The sequence below is a fragment of the Limanda limanda genome, chromosome 19 (genome assembly GCF_963576545.1).
Source record: "Limanda limanda chromosome 19, fLimLim1.1, whole genome shotgun sequence".
In the NCBI taxonomy this organism is placed as follows: Eukaryota; Metazoa; Chordata; class Actinopteri; order Pleuronectiformes; family Pleuronectidae; genus Limanda; species Limanda limanda.
Window position 1 is genome coordinate 23247490 of NC_083654.1, and position 19399 is coordinate 23266888.

The window sequence follows — 19399 nt, forward strand, 5'->3', positions numbered from 1 at the left end:
GGGTCCTTAGACTAGTTCTTTACTCCTTTGTGTTTTGGTAATTATCCTATAATTTTAATTTTGTGTGGCTAATCTGCAGAGATATTTAGAGAAAAACGGGACTTTTTTCAGGAAGTGTTCATTTTCCCAGAATGCATTGCTGCAGGTGGTCCAGATGGTAATCTATTAAACCTGTTTAAAATTGAATAATTGTGGGTTTTATTTATCTGACAAAGTAATATAACTCTTAATTAATCATTAAACCAATATATAGATATATAATTCATTAATTTAAAACAATTTATTTATAATTTATTAATTTATTTAAAATTATTAAAATCTTAAATTTGATATATTCCTAATTTCTTGTGATAACAAAATGAAATGAGAGAAACAGAGTCAGGGAGAGAAGCCTGTCCGGGCTAGCCCTCCCCCGCCGGATCGGGCTGTGTACTCTGTCCCCCCCTTTAACTCTCTCACTTACTGAAGTGAGGGAAAAAAGGGAGAAGAGTGATTCTTTTAATGAATGAAATACTTGAGTTTTCAATATGCTAATTTTAATTGTTTTGTGATTTCCTCTAGGGTTTGTTTATAAAGGTTGATCTCTGGTAAGTCTGGGTGGTGTATTATTTTCTAGAAACTTAATATTCATCTTTTTTCAGATTTGAAGACAGAGCTCAGGTCTGGGTTTTTTCTGTCTCTTGCTTTGAATAAACTCTGCTGGTTCTAGTCTTTGTTCCTGACCTTTCTTGTGGTTTAGAAGTATCGTTATCAGTTACACTGGGTTATGTTTGAGGATTTGGGGTCCTTAGACTAGTTCTTTACTCCTTTGTGTCACCCATCAGTTCACATCCTTGCGTTGATTCTTGGTTGCAGGTGTAGGGAGCCTAAGAGAGAGAGAAAAAAAGGCGTTTTCCTGTTTCCTATTGGAAATGGAGGAGAGAGGAGAATTGTTTTGGTGGGAATATGCAAATCGTTTTTCAAAGAGGGCTCGCTCGTCCGATGGCTCGGGCTGGGTTAGGGTTAGAAGAGATATCTCGATGACACCCCCTGCTTCGTCCAACGACTGGGCAGTTTGGATTAGGGCGCCAAAGGCAATGCACTGGCCGACGCTCGTCATTAAGACCCCCCATTCTCACATATTCCCTTTGCCAAATTGGTTTTTTTTATTTTTAAAAAAAACGAGGTGGTTGTTTGTTTAATTTAAACGGAGTTGGTTGGACTATTTTTTTCTATAGGCACTATTTTGATTTCCTAGTTTGATTGAACACATCATCAGTAGTTGACCTCAGGATCACTGGATGTTTCGGCCATTACGACTAGACACCCTCACCTGAGGGAGGCCCAGCCGAGGTTGATCAAACCCCAGTGTGTGTCCAAATAATTTAATTGTAATCTAATTCTAAGGTAATTTAGGAAGGATTAACGGTTTTGTTTAGGAACTGGTTAGGGTAAGGTTTTAGGGTTAGGCATCAGATTACTATCTTAGGTTTAGGCCTGGGTTCCTTGGTTAGGGTTAGAATAAGGGTTAGGGTTAGGCCTAGATTTACCAGGTTAGGTTCAGGCGTTAGGTTCAGGCGTCAGGTTAACTTGGTTAGGTTTAGAGTAAAGGTTTTGGTTAAGGTTAGGATAATGGTTAAAATTCTGAATGAGGTGTAGGGCTCTGGTTCTGAGTTCCAGTCCTAGAAGAGACTCTGGAGTGAGCATCCTTTCAGGTTTAAGCCTCTTCAGTAGTTCGACCTTGATAGGACAGCTGGGTCATACTCACACACTGCTCAGGGGTCAGTGGGGGTTGAAGCATCACGGTGTTCATCCTTCTGTTGGTTTTGAAGCAGGAGCTGAATGCTGTGAAGCTAGGAGCTAGAACCTAAAAGCTAGAACCTAGAAGCTAGGAGCTAGGAGCTATGAAGCTAATTAAGTTTTAAATTATAAGTGCTGTTCTGGGTTTCATACACCGCTAGACACCAGGACATGCTTTAATCTTATTACAACAGCAGACTGATCTTGGATTCCTCCATGATTTGCCTTAGAGTGCTGCTTGCATGTGTGTCCACTATACTCTGTGTGTAGTCACTCTTAGTTATGGTGTTATCACGTTTTAAATTTTATACTCTAACATGGTCTTTGTTAAGAGTTCTTCCTCTGGGGATGGTAATTATCCTATAATTTTAATTTTGTGTGGCTAATCTGCAGAGATATTTAGAGAAAAACGGGACTTTTTTCAGGAAGTGTTCATTTTCCCAGAATGCATTGCTGCAGGTGGTCCAGATGGTAATCTATTAAACCTGTTTAAAATTGAATAATTGTGGGTTTTATTTATCTGACAAAGTAATATAACTCTTAATTAATCATTAAACCAATATATAGATATATAATTCATTAATTTAAAACAATTTATTTATAATTTATTAATTTAAAATTATTAAAATCTTAAATTTGATATATTCCTAATTTCTTGTGATAACAAAATGAAATGAGGGAAACAGAGTCAGGGAGAGAAGCCTGTCCGGGCTAGCCCTCCCCCGCCGGATCGGGCTGTTTACTCTGTCCCCCCCTTTAACTCTCTCACTTACTGAAGTGAGGGAAAAAAGGGAGAAGAGTGATTCTTTTAATGAATGAAATACTTGAGTTTTCAATATGCTAATTTTAATTGTTTCGTGATTTCCTCTAGGGTTTGTTTATAAAGGTTGATCTCTGGTAAGTCTGGGTGGTGTATTATTTTCTAGAAACTTAATATTCATCTTTTTTCAGATTTGAAGACAGAGCTCAGGTCTGGGTTTTTTCTGTCTCTTGCTTTGAATAAACTCTGCTGGTTCTAGTCTTTGTTCCTGACCTTTCTTGTGGTTTAGAAGTATCGTTATCAGTTACACTGGGTTATGTTTGAGGATTTGGGGTCCTTAGACTAGTTCTTTACTCCTTTGTGTTTTGGTAATTATCCTATAATTTTAATTTTGTGTGGCTAATCTGCAGAGATATTTAGAGAAAAACGGGACTTTTTTCAGGAAGTGTTCATTTTCCCAGAATGCATTGCTGCAGGTGGTCCAGATGGTAATCTATTAAACCTGTTTAAAATTGAATAATTGTGGGTTTTATTTATCTGACAAAGTAATATAACTCTTAATTAATCATTAAACCAATATATAGATATATAATTCATTAATTTAAAACAATTTATTTATAATTTATTAATTTATTTAAAATTATTAAAATCTTAAATTTGATATATTCCTAATTTCTTGTGATAACAAAATGAAATGAGAGAAACAGAGTCAGGGAGAGAAGCCTGTCCGGGCTAGCCCTCCCCCGCCGGATCGGGCTGTGTACTCTGTCCCCCCCTTTAACTCTCTCACTTACTGAAGTGAGGGAAAAAAGGGAGAAGAGTGATTCTTTTAATGAATGAAATACTTGAGTTTTCAATATGCTAATTTTAATTGTTTTGTGATTTCCTCTAGGGTTTGTTTATAAAGGTTGATCTCTGGTAAGTCTGGGTGGTGTATTATTTTCTAGAAACTTAATATTCATCTTTTTTCAGATTTGAAGACAGAGCTCAGGTCTGGGTTTTTTCTGTCTCTTGCTTTGAATAAACTCTGCTGGTTCTAGTCTTTGTTCCTGACCTTTCTTGTGGTTTAGAAGTATCGTTATCAGTTACACTGGGTTATGTTTGAGGATTTGGGGTCCTTAGACTAGTTCTTTACTCCTTTGTGTCACCCATCAGTTCACATCCTTGCGTTGATTCTTGGTTGCAGGTGTAGGGAGCCTAAGAGAGAGAGAAAAAAAGGCGTTTTCCTGTTTCCTATTGGAAATGGAGGAGAGAGGAGAATTGTTTTGGTGGGAATATGCAAATCGTTTTTCAAAGAGGGCTCGCTCGTCCGATGGCTCGGGCTGGGTTAGGGTTAGAAGAGATATCTCGATGACACCCCCTGCTTCGTCCAACGACTGGGCAGTTTGGATTAGGGCGCCAAAGGCAATGCACTGGCCGACGCTCGTCATTAAGACCCCCCATTCTCACATATTCCCTTTGCCAAATTGGTTTTTTTTATTTTTAAAAAAAACGAGGTGGTTGTTTGTTTAATTTAAACGGAGTTGGTTGGACTATTTTTTTCTATAGGCACTATTTTGATTTCCTAGTTTGATTGAACACATCATCAGTAGTTGACCTCAGGATCACTGGATGTTTCGGCCATTACGACTAGACACCCTCACCTGAGGGAGGCCCAGCCGAGGTTGATCAAACCCCAGTGTGTGTCCAAATAATTTAATTGTAATCTAATTCTAAGGTAATTTAGGAAGGATTAACGGTTTTGTTTAGGAACTGGTTAGGGTAAGGTTTTAGGGTTAGGCATCAGATTACTATCTTAGGTTTAGGCCTGGGTTCCTTGGTTAGGGTTAGAATAAGGGTTAGGGTTAGGCCTAGATTTACCAGGTTAGGTTCAGGCGTTAGGTTCAGGCGTCAGGTTAACTTGGTTAGGTTTAGAGTAAAGGTTTTGGTTAAGGTTAGGATAATGGTTAAAATTCTGAATGAGGTGTAGGGCTCTGGTTCTGAGTTCCAGTCCTAGAAGAGACTCTGGAGTGAGCATCCTTTCAGGTTTAAGCCTCTTCAGTAGTTCGACCTTGATAGGACAGCTGGGTCATACTCACACACTGCTCAGGGGTCAGTGGGGGTTGAAGCATCACGGTGTTCATCCTTCTGTTGGTTTTGAAGCAGGAGCTGAATGCTGTGAAGCTAGGAGCTAGAACCTAAAAGCTAGAACCTAGAAGCTAGGAGCTAGGAGCTATGAAGCTAATTAAGTTTTAAATTATAAGTGCTGTTCTGGGTTTCATACACCGCTAGACACCAGGACATGCTTTAATCTTATTACAACAGCAGACTGATCTTGGATTCCTCCATGATTTGCCTTAGAGTGCTGCTTGCATGTGTGTCCACTATACTCTGTGTGTAGTCACTCTTAGTTATGGTGTTATCACGTTTTAAATTTTATACTCTAACATGGTCTTTGTTAAGAGTTCTTCCTCTGGGGATGGTAATTATCCTATAATTTTAATTTTGTGTGGCTAATCTGCAGAGATATTTAGAGAAAAACGGGACTTTTTTCAGGAAGTGTTCATTTTCCCAGAATGCATTGCTGCAGGTGGTCCAGATGGTAATCTATTAAACCTGTTTAAAATTGAATAATTGTGGGTTTTATTTATCTGACAAAGTAATATAACTCTTAATTAATCATTAAACCAATATATAGATATATAATTCATTAATTTAAAACAATTTATTTATAATTTATTAATTTAAAATTATTAAAATCTTAAATTTGATATATTCCTAATTTCTTGTGATAACAAAATGAAATGAGGGAAACAGAGTCAGGGAGAGAAGCCTGTCCGGGCTAGCCCTCCCCCGCCGGATCGGGCTGTTTACTCTGTCCCCCCCTTTAACTCTCTCACTTACTGAAGTGAGGGAAAAAAGGGAGAAGAGTGATTCTTTTAATGAATGAAATACTTGAGTTTTCAATATGCTAATTTTAATTGTTTCGTGATTTCCTCTAGGGTTTGTTTATAAAGGTTGATCTCTGGTAAGTCTGGGTGGTGTATTATTTTCTAGAAACTTAATATTCATCTTTTTTCAGATTTGAAGACAGAGCTCAGGTCTGGGTTTTTTCTGTCTCTTGCTTTGAATAAACTCTGCTGGTTCTAGTCTTTGTTCCTGACCTTTCTTGTGGTTTAGAAGTATCGTTATCAGTTACACTGGGTTATGTTTGAGGATTTGGGGTCCTTAGACTAGTTCTTTACTCCTTTGTGTTTTGGTAATTATCCTATAATTTTAATTTTGTGTGGCTAATCTGCAGAGATATTTAGAGAAAAACGGGACTTTTTTCAGGAAGTGTTCATTTTCCCAGAATGCATTGCTGCAGGTGGTCCAGATGGTAATCTATTAAACCTGTTTAAAATTGAATAATTGTGGGTTTTATTTATCTGACAAAGTAATATAACTCTTAATTAATCATTAAACCAATATATAGATATATAATTCATTAATTTAAAACAATTTATTTATAATTTATTAATTTATTTAAAATTATTAAAATCTTAAATTTGATATATTCCTAATTTCTTGTGATAACAAAATGAAATGAGAGAAACAGAGTCAGGGAGAGAAGCCTGTCCGGGCTAGCCCTCCCCCGCCGGATCGGGCTGTGTACTCTGTCCCCCCCTTTAACTCTCTCACTTACTGAAGTGAGGGAAAAAAGGGAGAAGAGTGATTCTTTTAATGAATGAAATACTTGAGTTTTCAATATGCTAATTTTAATTGTTTTGTGATTTCCTCTAGGGTTTGTTTATAAAGGTTGATCTCTGGTAAGTCTGGGTGGTGTATTATTTTCTAGAAACTTAATATTCATCTTTTTTCAGATTTGAAGACAGAGCTCAGGTCTGGGTTTTTTCTGTCTCTTGCTTTGAATAAACTCTGCTGGTTCTAGTCTTTGTTCCTGACCTTTCTTGTGGTTTAGAAGTATCGTTATCAGTTACACTGGGTTATGTTTGAGGATTTGGGGTCCTTAGACTAGTTCTTTACTCCTTTGTGTCACCCATCAGTTCACATCCTTGCGTTGATTCTTGGTTGCAGGTGTAGGGAGCCTAAGAGAGAGAGAAAAAAAGGCGTTTTCCTGTTTCCTATTGGAAATGGAGGAGAGAGGAGAATTGTTTTGGTGGGAATATGCAAATCGTTTTTCAAAGAGGGCTCGCTCGTCCGATGGCTCGGGCTGGGTTAGGGTTAGAAGAGATATCTCGATGACACCCCCTGCTTCGTCCAACGACTGGGCAGTTTGGATTAGGGCGCCAAAGGCAATGCACTGGCCGACGCTCGTCATTAAGACCCCCCATTCTCACATATTCCCTTTGCCAAATTGGTTTTTTTTATTTTTAAAAAAAACGAGGTGGTTGTTTGTTTAATTTAAACGGAGTTGGTTGGACTATTTTTTTCTATAGGCACTATTTTGATTTCCTAGTTTGATTGAACACATCATCAGTAGTTGACCTCAGGATCACTGGATGTTTCGGCCATTACGACTAGACACCCTCACCTGAGGGAGGCCCAGCCGAGGTTGATCAAACCCCAGTGTGTGTCCAAATAATTTAATTGTAATCTAATTCTAAGGTAATTTAGGAAGGATTAACGGTTTTGTTTAGGAACTGGTTAGGGTAAGGTTTTAGGGTTAGGCATCAGATTACTATCTTAGGTTTAGGCCTGGGTTCCTTGGTTAGGGTTAGAATAAGGGTTAGGGTTAGGCCTAGATTTACCAGGTTAGGTTCAGGCGTTAGGTTCAGGCGTCAGGTTAACTTGGTTAGGTTTAGAGTAAAGGTTTTGGTTAAGGTTAGGATAATGGTTAAAATTCTGAATGAGGTGTAGGGCTCTGGTTCTGAGTTCCAGTCCTAGAAGAGACTCTGGAGTGAGCATCCTTTCAGGTTTAAGCCTCTTCAGTAGTTCGACCTTGATAGGACAGCTGGGTCATACTCACACACTGCTCAGGGGTCAGTGGGGGTTGAAGCATCACGGTGTTCATCCTTCTGTTGGTTTTGAAGCAGGAGCTGAATGCTGTGAAGCTAGGAGCTAGAACCTAAAAGCTAGAACCTAGAAGCTAGGAGCTAGGAGCTATGAAGCTAATTAAGTTTTAAATTATAAGTGCTGTTCTGGGTTTCATACACCGCTAGACACCAGGACATGCTTTAATCTTATTACAACAGCAGACTGATCTTGGATTCCTCCATGATTTGCCTTAGAGTGCTGCTTGCATGTGTGTCCACTATACTCTGTGTGTAGTCACTCTTAGTTATGGTGTTATCACGTTTTAAATTTTATACTCTAACATGGTCTTTGTTAAGAGTTCTTCCTCTGGGGATGGTAATTATCCTATAATTTTAATTTTGTGTGGCTAATCTGCAGAGATATTTAGAGAAAAACGGGACTTTTTTCAGGAAGTGTTCATTTTCCCAGAATGCATTGCTGCAGGTGGTCCAGATGGTAATCTATTAAACCTGTTTAAAATTGAATAATTGTGGGTTTTATTTATCTGACAAAGTAATATAACTCTTAATTAATCATTAAACCAATATATAGATATATAATTCATTAATTTAAAACAATTTATTTATAATTTATTAATTTAAAATTATTAAAATCTTAAATTTGATATATTCCTAATTTCTTGTGATAACAAAATGAAATGAGGGAAACAGAGTCAGGGAGAGAAGCCTGTCCGGGCTAGCCCTCCCCCGCCGGATCGGGCTGTTTACTCTGTCCCCCCCTTTAACTCTCTCACTTACTGAAGTGAGGGAAAAAAGGGAGAAGAGTGATTCTTTTAATGAATGAAATACTTGAGTTTTCAATATGCTAATTTTAATTGTTTCGTGATTTCCTCTAGGGTTTGTTTATAAAGGTTGATCTCTGGTAAGTCTGGGTGGTGTATTATTTTCTAGAAACTTAATATTCATCTTTTTTCAGATTTGAAGACAGAGCTCAGGTCTGGGTTTTTTCTGTCTCTTGCTTTGAATAAACTCTGCTGGTTCTAGTCTTTGTTCCTGACCTTTCTTGTGGTTTAGAAGTATCGTTATCAGTTACACTGGGTTATGTTTGAGGATTTGGGGTCCTTAGACTAGTTCTTTACTCCTTTGTGTTTTGGTAATTATCCTATAATTTTAATTTTGTGTGGCTAATCTGCAGAGATATTTAGAGAAAAACGGGACTTTTTTCAGGAAGTGTTCATTTTCCCAGAATGCATTGCTGCAGGTGGTCCAGATGGTAATCTATTAAACCTGTTTAAAATTGAATAATTGTGGGTTTTATTTATCTGACAAAGTAATATAACTCTTAATTAATCATTAAACCAATATATAGATATATAATTCATTAATTTAAAACAATTTATTTATAATTTATTAATTTATTTAAAATTATTAAAATCTTAAATTTGATATATTCCTAATTTCTTGTGATAACAAAATGAAATGAGAGAAACAGAGTCAGGGAGAGAAGCCTGTCCGGGCTAGCCCTCCCCCGCCGGATCGGGCTGTGTACTCTGTCCCCCCCTTTAACTCTCTCACTTACTGAAGTGAGGGAAAAAAGGGAGAAGAGTGATTCTTTTAATGAATGAAATACTTGAGTTTTCAATATGCTAATTTTAATTGTTTTGTGATTTCCTCTAGGGTTTGTTTATAAAGGTTGATCTCTGGTAAGTCTGGGTGGTGTATTATTTTCTAGAAACTTAATATTCATCTTTTTTCAGATTTGAAGACAGAGCTCAGGTCTGGGTTTTTTCTGTCTCTTGCTTTGAATAAACTCTGCTGGTTCTAGTCTTTGTTCCTGACCTTTCTTGTGGTTTAGAAGTATCGTTATCAGTTACACTGGGTTATGTTTGAGGATTTGGGGTCCTTAGACTAGTTCTTTACTCCTTTGTGTCACCCATCAGTTCACATCCTTGCGTTGATTCTTGGTTGCAGGTGTAGGGAGCCTAAGAGAGAGAGAAAAAAAGGCGTTTTCCTGTTTCCTATTGGAAATGGAGGAGAGAGGAGAATTGTTTTGGTGGGAATATGCAAATCGTTTTTCAAAGAGGGCTCGCTCGTCCGATGGCTCGGGCTGGGTTAGGGTTAGAAGAGATATCTCGATGACACCCCCTGCTTCGTCCAACGACTGGGCAGTTTGGATTAGGGCGCCAAAGGCAATGCACTGGCCGACGCTCGTCATTAAGACCCCCCATTCTCACATATTCCCTTTGCCAAATTGGTTTTTTTTATTTTTAAAAAAAACGAGGTGGTTGTTTGTTTAATTTAAACGGAGTTGGTTGGACTATTTTTTTCTATAGGCACTATTTTGATTTCCTAGTTTGATTGAACACATCATCAGTAGTTGACCTCAGGATCACTGGATGTTTCGGCCATTACGACTAGACACCCTCACCTGAGGGAGGCCCAGCCGAGGTTGATCAAACCCCAGTGTGTGTCCAAATAATTTAATTGTAATCTAATTCTAAGGTAATTTAGGAAGGATTAACGGTTTTGTTTAGGAACTGGTTAGGGTAAGGTTTTAGGGTTAGGCATCAGATTACTATCTTAGGTTTAGGCCTGGGTTCCTTGGTTAGGGTTAGAATAAGGGTTAGGGTTAGGCCTAGATTTACCAGGTTAGGTTCAGGCGTTAGGTTCAGGCGTCAGGTTAACTTGGTTAGGTTTAGAGTAAAGGTTTTGGTTAAGGTTAGGATAATGGTTAAAATTCTGAATGAGGTGTAGGGCTCTGGTTCTGAGTTCCAGTCCTAGAAGAGACTCTGGAGTGAGCATCCTTTCAGGTTTAAGCCTCTTCAGTAGTTCGACCTTGATAGGACAGCTGGGTCATACTCACACACTGCTCAGGGGTCAGTGGGGGTTGAAGCATCACGGTGTTCATCCTTCTGTTGGTTTTGAAGCAGGAGCTGAATGCTGTGAAGCTAGGAGCTAGAACCTAAAAGCTAGAACCTAGAAGCTAGGAGCTAGGAGCTATGAAGCTAATTAAGTTTTAAATTATAAGTGCTGTTCTGGGTTTCATACACCGCTAGACACCAGGACATGCTTTAATCTTATTACAACAGCAGACTGATCTTGGATTCCTCCATGATTTGCCTTAGAGTGCTGCTTGCATGTGTGTCCACTATACTCTGTGTGTAGTCACTCTTAGTTATGGTGTTATCACGTTTTAAATTTTATACTCTAACATGGTCTTTGTTAAGAGTTCTTCCTCTGGGGATGGTAATTATCCTATAATTTTAATTTTGTGTGGCTAATCTGCAGAGATATTTAGAGAAAAACGGGACTTTTTTCAGGAAGTGTTCATTTTCCCAGAATGCATTGCTGCAGGTGGTCCAGATGGTAATCTATTAAACCTGTTTAAAATTGAATAATTGTGGGTTTTATTTATCTGACAAAGTAATATAACTCTTAATTAATCATTAAACCAATATATAGATATATAATTCATTAATTTAAAACAATTTATTTATAATTTATTAATTTAAAATTATTAAAATCTTAAATTTGATATATTCCTAATTTCTTGTGATAACAAAATGAAATGAGGGAAACAGAGTCAGGGAGAGAAGCCTGTCCGGGCTAGCCCTCCCCCGCCGGATCGGGCTGTTTACTCTGTCCCCCCCTTTAACTCTCTCACTTACTGAAGTGAGGGAAAAAAGGGAGAAGAGTGATTCTTTTAATGAATGAAATACTTGAGTTTTCAATATGCTAATTTTAATTGTTTCGTGATTTCCTCTAGGGTTTGTTTATAAAGGTTGATCTCTGGTAAGTCTGGGTGGTGTATTATTTTCTAGAAACTTAATATTCATCTTTTTTCAGATTTGAAGACAGAGCTCAGGTCTGGGTTTTTTCTGTCTCTTGCTTTGAATAAACTCTGCTGGTTCTAGTCTTTGTTCCTGACCTTTCTTGTGGTTTAGAAGTATCGTTATCAGTTACACTGGGTTATGTTTGAGGATTTGGGGTCCTTAGACTAGTTCTTTACTCCTTTGTGTTTTGGTAATTATCCTATAATTTTAATTTTGTGTGGCTAATCTGCAGAGATATTTAGAGAAAAACGGGACTTTTTTCAGGAAGTGTTCATTTTCCCAGAATGCATTGCTGCAGGTGGTCCAGATGGTAATCTATTAAACCTGTTTAAAATTGAATAATTGTGGGTTTTATTTATCTGACAAAGTAATATAACTCTTAATTAATCATTAAACCAATATATAGATATATAATTCATTAATTTAAAACAATTTATTTATAATTTATTAATTTATTTAAAATTATTAAAATCTTAAATTTGATATATTCCTAATTTCTTGTGATAACAAAATGAAATGAGAGAAACAGAGTCAGGGAGAGAAGCCTGTCCGGGCTAGCCCTCCCCCGCCGGATCGGGCTGTGTACTCTGTCCCCCCCTTTAACTCTCTCACTTACTGAAGTGAGGGAAAAAAGGGAGAAGAGTGATTCTTTTAATGAATGAAATACTTGAGTTTTCAATATGCTAATTTTAATTGTTTTGTGATTTCCTCTAGGGTTTGTTTATAAAGGTTGATCTCTGGTAAGTCTGGGTGGTGTATTATTTTCTAGAAACTTAATATTCATCTTTTTTCAGATTTGAAGACAGAGCTCAGGTCTGGGTTTTTTCTGTCTCTTGCTTTGAATAAACTCTGCTGGTTCTAGTCTTTGTTCCTGACCTTTCTTGTGGTTTAGAAGTATCGTTATCAGTTACACTGGGTTATGTTTGAGGATTTGGGGTCCTTAGACTAGTTCTTTACTCCTTTGTGTCACCCATCAGTTCACATCCTTGCGTTGATTCTTGGTTGCAGGTGTAGGGAGCCTAAGAGAGAGAGAAAAAAAGGCGTTTTCCTGTTTCCTATTGGAAATGGAGGAGAGAGGAGAATTGTTTTGGTGGGAATATGCAAATCGTTTTTCAAAGAGGGCTCGCTCGTCCGATGGCTCGGGCTGGGTTAGGGTTAGAAGAGATATCTCGATGACACCCCCTGCTTCGTCCAACGACTGGGCAGTTTGGATTAGGGCGCCAAAGGCAATGCACTGGCCGACGCTCGTCATTAAGACCCCCCATTCTCACATATTCCCTTTGCCAAATTGGTTTTTTTTATTTTTAAAAAAAACGAGGTGGTTGTTTGTTTAATTTAAACGGAGTTGGTTGGACTATTTTTTTCTATAGGCACTATTTTGATTTCCTAGTTTGATTGAACACATCATCAGTAGTTGACCTCAGGATCACTGGATGTTTCGGCCATTACGACTAGACACCCTCACCTGAGGGAGGCCCAGCCGAGGTTGATCAAACCCCAGTGTGTGTCCAAATAATTTAATTGTAATCTAATTCTAAGGTAATTTAGGAAGGATTAACGGTTTTGTTTAGGAACTGGTTAGGGTAAGGTTTTAGGGTTAGGCATCAGATTACTATCTTAGGTTTAGGCCTGGGTTCCTTGGTTAGGGTTAGAATAAGGGTTAGGGTTAGGCCTAGATTTACCAGGTTAGGTTCAGGCGTTAGGTTCAGGCGTCAGGTTAACTTGGTTAGGTTTAGAGTAAAGGTTTTGGTTAAGGTTAGGATAATGGTTAAAATTCTGAATGAGGTGTAGGGCTCTGGTTCTGAGTTCCAGTCCTAGAAGAGACTCTGGAGTGAGCATCCTTTCAGGTTTAAGCCTCTTCAGTAGTTCGACCTTGATAGGACAGCTGGGTCATACTCACACACTGCTCAGGGGTCAGTGGGGGTTGAAGCATCACGGTGTTCATCCTTCTGTTGGTTTTGAAGCAGGAGCTGAATGCTGTGAAGCTAGGAGCTAGAACCTAAAAGCTAGAACCTAGAAGCTAGGAGCTAGGAGCTATGAAGCTAATTAAGTTTTAAATTATAAGTGCTGTTCTGGGTTTCATACACCGCTAGACACCAGGACATGCTTTAATCTTATTACAACAGCAGACTGATCTTGGATTCCTCCATGATTTGCCTTAGAGTGCTGCTTGCATGTGTGTCCACTATACTCTGTGTGTAGTCACTCTTAGTTATGGTGTTATCACGTTTTAAATTTTATACTCTAACATGGTCTTTGTTAAGAGTTCTTCCTCTGGGGATGGTAATTATCCTATAATTTTAATTTTGTGTGGCTAATCTGCAGAGATATTTAGAGAAAAACGGGACTTTTTTCAGGAAGTGTTCATTTTCCCAGAATGCATTGCTGCAGGTGGTCCAGATGGTAATCTATTAAACCTGTTTAAAATTGAATAATTGTGGGTTTTATTTATCTGACAAAGTAATATAACTCTTAATTAATCATTAAACCAATATATAGATATATAATTCATTAATTTAAAACAATTTATTTATAATTTATTAATTTAAAATTATTAAAATCTTAAATTTGATATATTCCTAATTTCTTGTGATAACAAAATGAAATGAGGGAAACAGAGTCAGGGAGAGAAGCCTGTCCGGGCTAGCCCTCCCCCGCCGGATCGGGCTGTTTACTCTGTCCCCCCCTTTAACTCTCTCACTTACTGAAGTGAGGGAAAAAAGGGAGAAGAGTGATTCTTTTAATGAATGAAATACTTGAGTTTTCAATATGCTAATTTTAATTGTTTCGTGATTTCCTCTAGGGTTTGTTTATAAAGGTTGATCTCTGGTAAGTCTGGGTGGTGTATTATTTTCTAGAAACTTAATATTCATCTTTTTTCAGATTTGAAGACAGAGCTCAGGTCTGGGTTTTTTCTGTCTCTTGCTTTGAATAAACTCTGCTGGTTCTAGTCTTTGTTCCTGACCTTTCTTGTGGTTTAGAAGTATCGTTATCAGTTACACTGGGTTATGTTTGAGGATTTGGGGTCCTTAGACTAGTTCTTTACTCCTTTGTGTTTTGGTAATTATCCTATAATTTTAATTTTGTGTGGCTAATCTGCAGAGATATTTAGAGAAAAACGGGACTTTTTTCAGGAAGTGTTCATTTTCCCAGAATGCATTGCTGCAGGTGGTCCAGATGGTAATCTATTAAACCTGTTTAAAATTGAATAATTGTGGGTTTTATTTATCTGACAAAGTAATATAACTCTTAATTAATCATTAAACCAATATATAGATATATAATTCATTAATTTAAAACAATTTATTTATAATTTATTAATTTATTTAAAATTATTAAAATCTTAAATTTGATATATTCCTAATTTCTTGTGATAACAAAATGAAATGAGAGAAACAGAGTCAGGGAGAGAAGCCTGTCCGGGCTAGCCCTCCCCCGCCGGATCGGGCTGTGTACTCTGTCCCCCCCTTTAACTCTCTCACTTACTGAAGTGAGGGAAAAAAGGGAGAAGAGTGATTCTTTTAATGAATGAAATACTTGAGTTTTCAATATGCTAATTTTAATTGTTTTGTGATTTCCTCTAGGGTTTGTTTATAAAGGTTGATCTCTGGTAAGTCTGGGTGGTGTATTATTTTCTAGAAACTTAATATTCATCTTTTTTCAGATTTGAAGACAGAGCTCAGGTCTGGGTTTTTTCTGTCTCTTGCTTTGAATAAACTCTGCTGGTTCTAGTCTTTGTTCCTGACCTTTCTTGTGGTTTAGAAGTATCGTTATCAGTTACACTGGGTTATGTTTGAGGATTTGGGGTCCTTAGACTAGTTCTTTACTCCTTTGTGTCACCCATCAGTTCACATCCTTGCGTTGATTCTTGGTTGCAGGTGTAGGGAGCCTAAGAGAGAGAGAAAAAAAGGCGTTTTCCTGTTTCCTATTGGAAATGGAGGAGAGAGGAGAATTGTTTTGGTGGGAATATGCAAATCGTTTTTCAAAGAGGGCTCGCTCGTCCGATGGCTCGGGCTGGGTTAGGGTTAGAAGAGATATCTCGATGACACCCCCTGCTTCGTCCAACGACTGGGCAGTTTGGATTAGGGCGCCAAAGGCAATGCACTGGCCGACGCTCGTCATTAAGACCCCCCATTCTCACATATTCCCTTTGCCAAATTGGTTTTTTTTATTTTTAAAAAAAACGAGGTGGTTGTTTGTTTAATTTAAACGGAGTTGGTTGGACTATTTTTTTCTATAGGCACTATTTTGATTTCCTAGTTTGATTGAACACATCATCAGTAGTTGACCTCAGGATCACTGGATGTTTCGGCCATTACGACTAGACACCCTCACCTGAGGGAGGCCCAGCCGAGGTTGATCAAACCCCAGTGTGTGTCCAAATAATTTAATTGTAATCTAATTCTAAGGTAATTTAGGAAGGATTAACGGTTTTGTTTAGGAACTGGTTAGGGTAAGGTTTTAGGGTTAGGCATCAGATTACTATCTTAGGTTTAGGCCTGGGTTCCTTGGTTAGGGTTAGAATAAGGGTTAGGGTTAGGCCTAGATTTACCAGGTTAGGTTCAGGCGTTAGGTTCAGGCGTCAGGTTAACTTGGTTAGGTTTAGAGTAAAGGTTTTGGTTAAGGTTAGGATAATGGTTAAAATTCTGAATGAGGTGTAGGGCTCTGGTTCTGAGTTCCAGTCCTAGAAGAGACTCTGGAGTGAGCATCCTTTCAGGTTTAAGCCTCTTCAGTAGTTCGACCTTGATAGGACAGCTGGGTCATACTCACACACTGCTCAGGGGTCAGTGGGGGTTGAAGCATCACGGTGTTCATCCTTCTGTTGGTTTTGAAGCAGGAGCTGAATGCTGTGAAGCTAGGAGCTAGAACCTAAAAGCTAGAACCTAGAAGCTAGGAGCTAGGAGCTATGAAGCTAATTAAGTTTTAAATTATAAGTGCTGTTCTGGGTTTCATACACCGCTAGACACCAGGACATGCTTTAATCTTATTACAACAGCAGACTGATCTTGGATTCCTCCATGATTTGCCTTAGAGTGCTGCTTGCATGTGTGTCCACTATACTCTGTGTGTAGTCACTCTTAGTTATGGTGTTATCACGTTTTAAATTTTATACTCTAACATGGTCTTTGTTAAGAGTTCTTCCTCTGGGGATGGTAATTATCCTATAATTTTAATTTTGTGTGGCTAATCTGCAGAGATATTTAGAGAAAAACGGGACTTTTTTCAGGAAGTGTTCATTTTCCCAGAATGCATTGCTGCAGGTGGTCCAGATGGTAATCTATTAAACCTGTTTAAAATTGAATAATTGTGGGTTTTATTTATCTGACAAAGTAATATAACTCTTAATTAATCATTAAACCAATATATAGATATATAATTCATTAATTTAAAACAATTTATTTATAATTTATTAATTTAAAATTATTAAAATCTTAAATTTGATATATTCCTAATTTCTTGTGATAACAAAATGAAATGAGGGAAACAGAGTCAGGGAGAGAAGCCTGTCCGGGCTAGCCCTCCCCCGCCGGATCGGGCTGTTTACTCTGTCCCCCCCTTTAACTCTCTCACTTACTGAAGTGAGGGAAAAAAGGGAGAAGAGTGATTCTTTTAATGAATGAAATACTTGAGTTTTCAATATGCTAATTTTAATTGTTTCGTGATTTCCTCTAGGGTTTGTTTATAAAGGTTGATCTCTGGTAAGTCTGGGTGGTGTATTATTTTCTAGAAACTTAATATTCATCTTTTTTCAGATTTGAAGACAGAGCTCAGGTCTGGGTTTTTTCTGTCTCTTGCTTTGAATAAACTCTGCTGGTTCTAGTCTTTGTTCCTGACCTTTCTTGTGGTTTAGAAGTATCGTTATCAGTTACACTGGGTTATGTTTGAGGATTTGGGGTCCTTAGACTAGTTCTTTACTCCTTTGTGTTTTGGTAATTATCCTATAATTTTAATTTTGTGTGGCTAATCTGCAGAGATATTTAGAGAAAAACGGGACTTTTTTCAGGAAGTGTTCATTTTCCCAGAATGCATTGCTGCAGGTGGTCCAGATGGTAATCTATTAAACCTGTTTAAAATTGAATAATTGTGGGTTTTATTTATCTGACAAAGTAATATAACCCTTAATTAATCATTAAACCAATATATAGATATATAATTCATTAATTTAAAACAATTTATTTATAATTTATTAATTTATTTAAAATTATTAAAATCTTAAATTTGATATATTCCTAATTTCTTGTGATAACAAAATGAAATGAGAGAAACAGAGTCAGGGAGAGAAGCCTGTCCGGGCTAGCCCTCCCCCGCCGGATCGGGCTGTGTACTCTGTCCCCCCCTTTAACTCTCTCACTTACTGAAGTGAGGGAAAAAAGGGAGAAGAGTGATTCTTTTAATGAATGAAATACTTGAGTTTTCAATATGCTAATTTTAATTGTTTTGTGATTTCCTCTAGGGTTTGTTTATAAAGGTTGATCTCTGGTAAGTCTGGGTGGTGTATTATTTTCTAGAAACTTAATATTCATCTTTTTTCAGATTTGAAGACAGAGCTCAGGTCTGGGTTTTTTCTGTCTCTTGCTTTGAATAAACTCTGCTGGTTCTAGTCTTTGTTCCTGACCTTTCTTGTGGTTTAGAAGTATCGTTATCAGTTACACTGGGTTATGTTTGAGGATTTGGGGTCCTTAGACTAGTTCTTTACTCCTTTGTGTCACCCATCAGTTCACATCCTTGCGTTGATTCTTGGTTGCAGGTGTAGGGAGCCTAAGAGAGAGAGAAAAAAAGGCGTTTTCCTGTTTCCTATTGGAAATGGAGGAGAGAGGAGAATTGTTTTGGTGGGAATATGCAAATCGTTTTTCAAAGAGGGCTCGCTCGTCCGATGGCTCGGGCTGGGTTAGGGTTAGAAGAGATATCTCGATGACACCCCCTGCTTCGTCCAACGACTGGGCAGTTTGGATTAGGGCGCCAAAGGCAATGCACTGGCCGACGCTCGTCATTAAGACCCCCCATTCTCACATATTCCCTTTGCCAAATTGGTTTTTTTTATTTTTAAAAAAAACGAGGTGGTTGTTTGTTTAATTTAAACGGAGTTGGTTGGACTATTTTTTTCTATAGGCACTATTTTGATTTCCTAGTTTGATTGAACACATCATCAGTAGTTGACCTCAGGATCACTGGATGTTTCGGCCATTACGACTAGACACCCTCACCTGAGGGAGGCCCAGCCGAGGTTGATCAAACCCCAGTGTGTGTCCAAATAATTTAATTGTAATCTAATTCTAAGGTAATTTAGGAAGGATTAACGGTTTTGTTTAGGAACTGGTTAGGGTAAGGTTTTAGGGTTAGGCATCAGATTACTATCTTAGGTTTAGGCCTGGGTTCCTTGGTTAGGGTTAGAATAAGGGTTAGGGTTAGGCCTAGATTTACCAGGTTAGGTTCAGGCGTTAGGTTCAGGCGTCAGGTTAACTTGGTTAGGTTTAGAGTAAAGGTTTTGGTTAAGGTTAGGATAATGGTTAAAATTCTGAATGAGGTGTAGGGCTCTGGTTCTGAGTTCCAGTCCTAGAAGAGACTCTGGAGTGAGCATCCTTTCAGGTTTAAGCCTCTTCAGTAGTTCGACCTTGATAGGACAGCTGGGTCATACTCACACACTGCTCAGGGGTCAGTGGGGGTTGAAGCATCACGGTGTTCATCCTTCTGTTGGTTTTGAAGCAGGAGCTGAATGCTGTGAAGCTAGGAGCTAGAACCTAAAAGCTAGAACCTAGAAGCTAGGAGCTAGGAGCTATGAAGCTAATTAAGTTTTAAATTATAAGTGCTGTTCTGGGTTTCATACACCGCTAGACACCAGGACATGCTTTAATCTTATTACAACAGCAGACTGATCTTGGATTCCTCCATGATTTGCCTTAGAGTGCTGCTTGCATGTGTGTCCACTATACTCTGTGTGTAGTCACTCTTAGTTATGGTGTTATCACGTTTTAAATTTTATACTCTAACATGGTCTTTGTTAAGAGTTCTTCCTCTGGGGATGGTAATTATCCTATAATTTTAATTTTGTGTGGCTAATCTGCAGAGATATT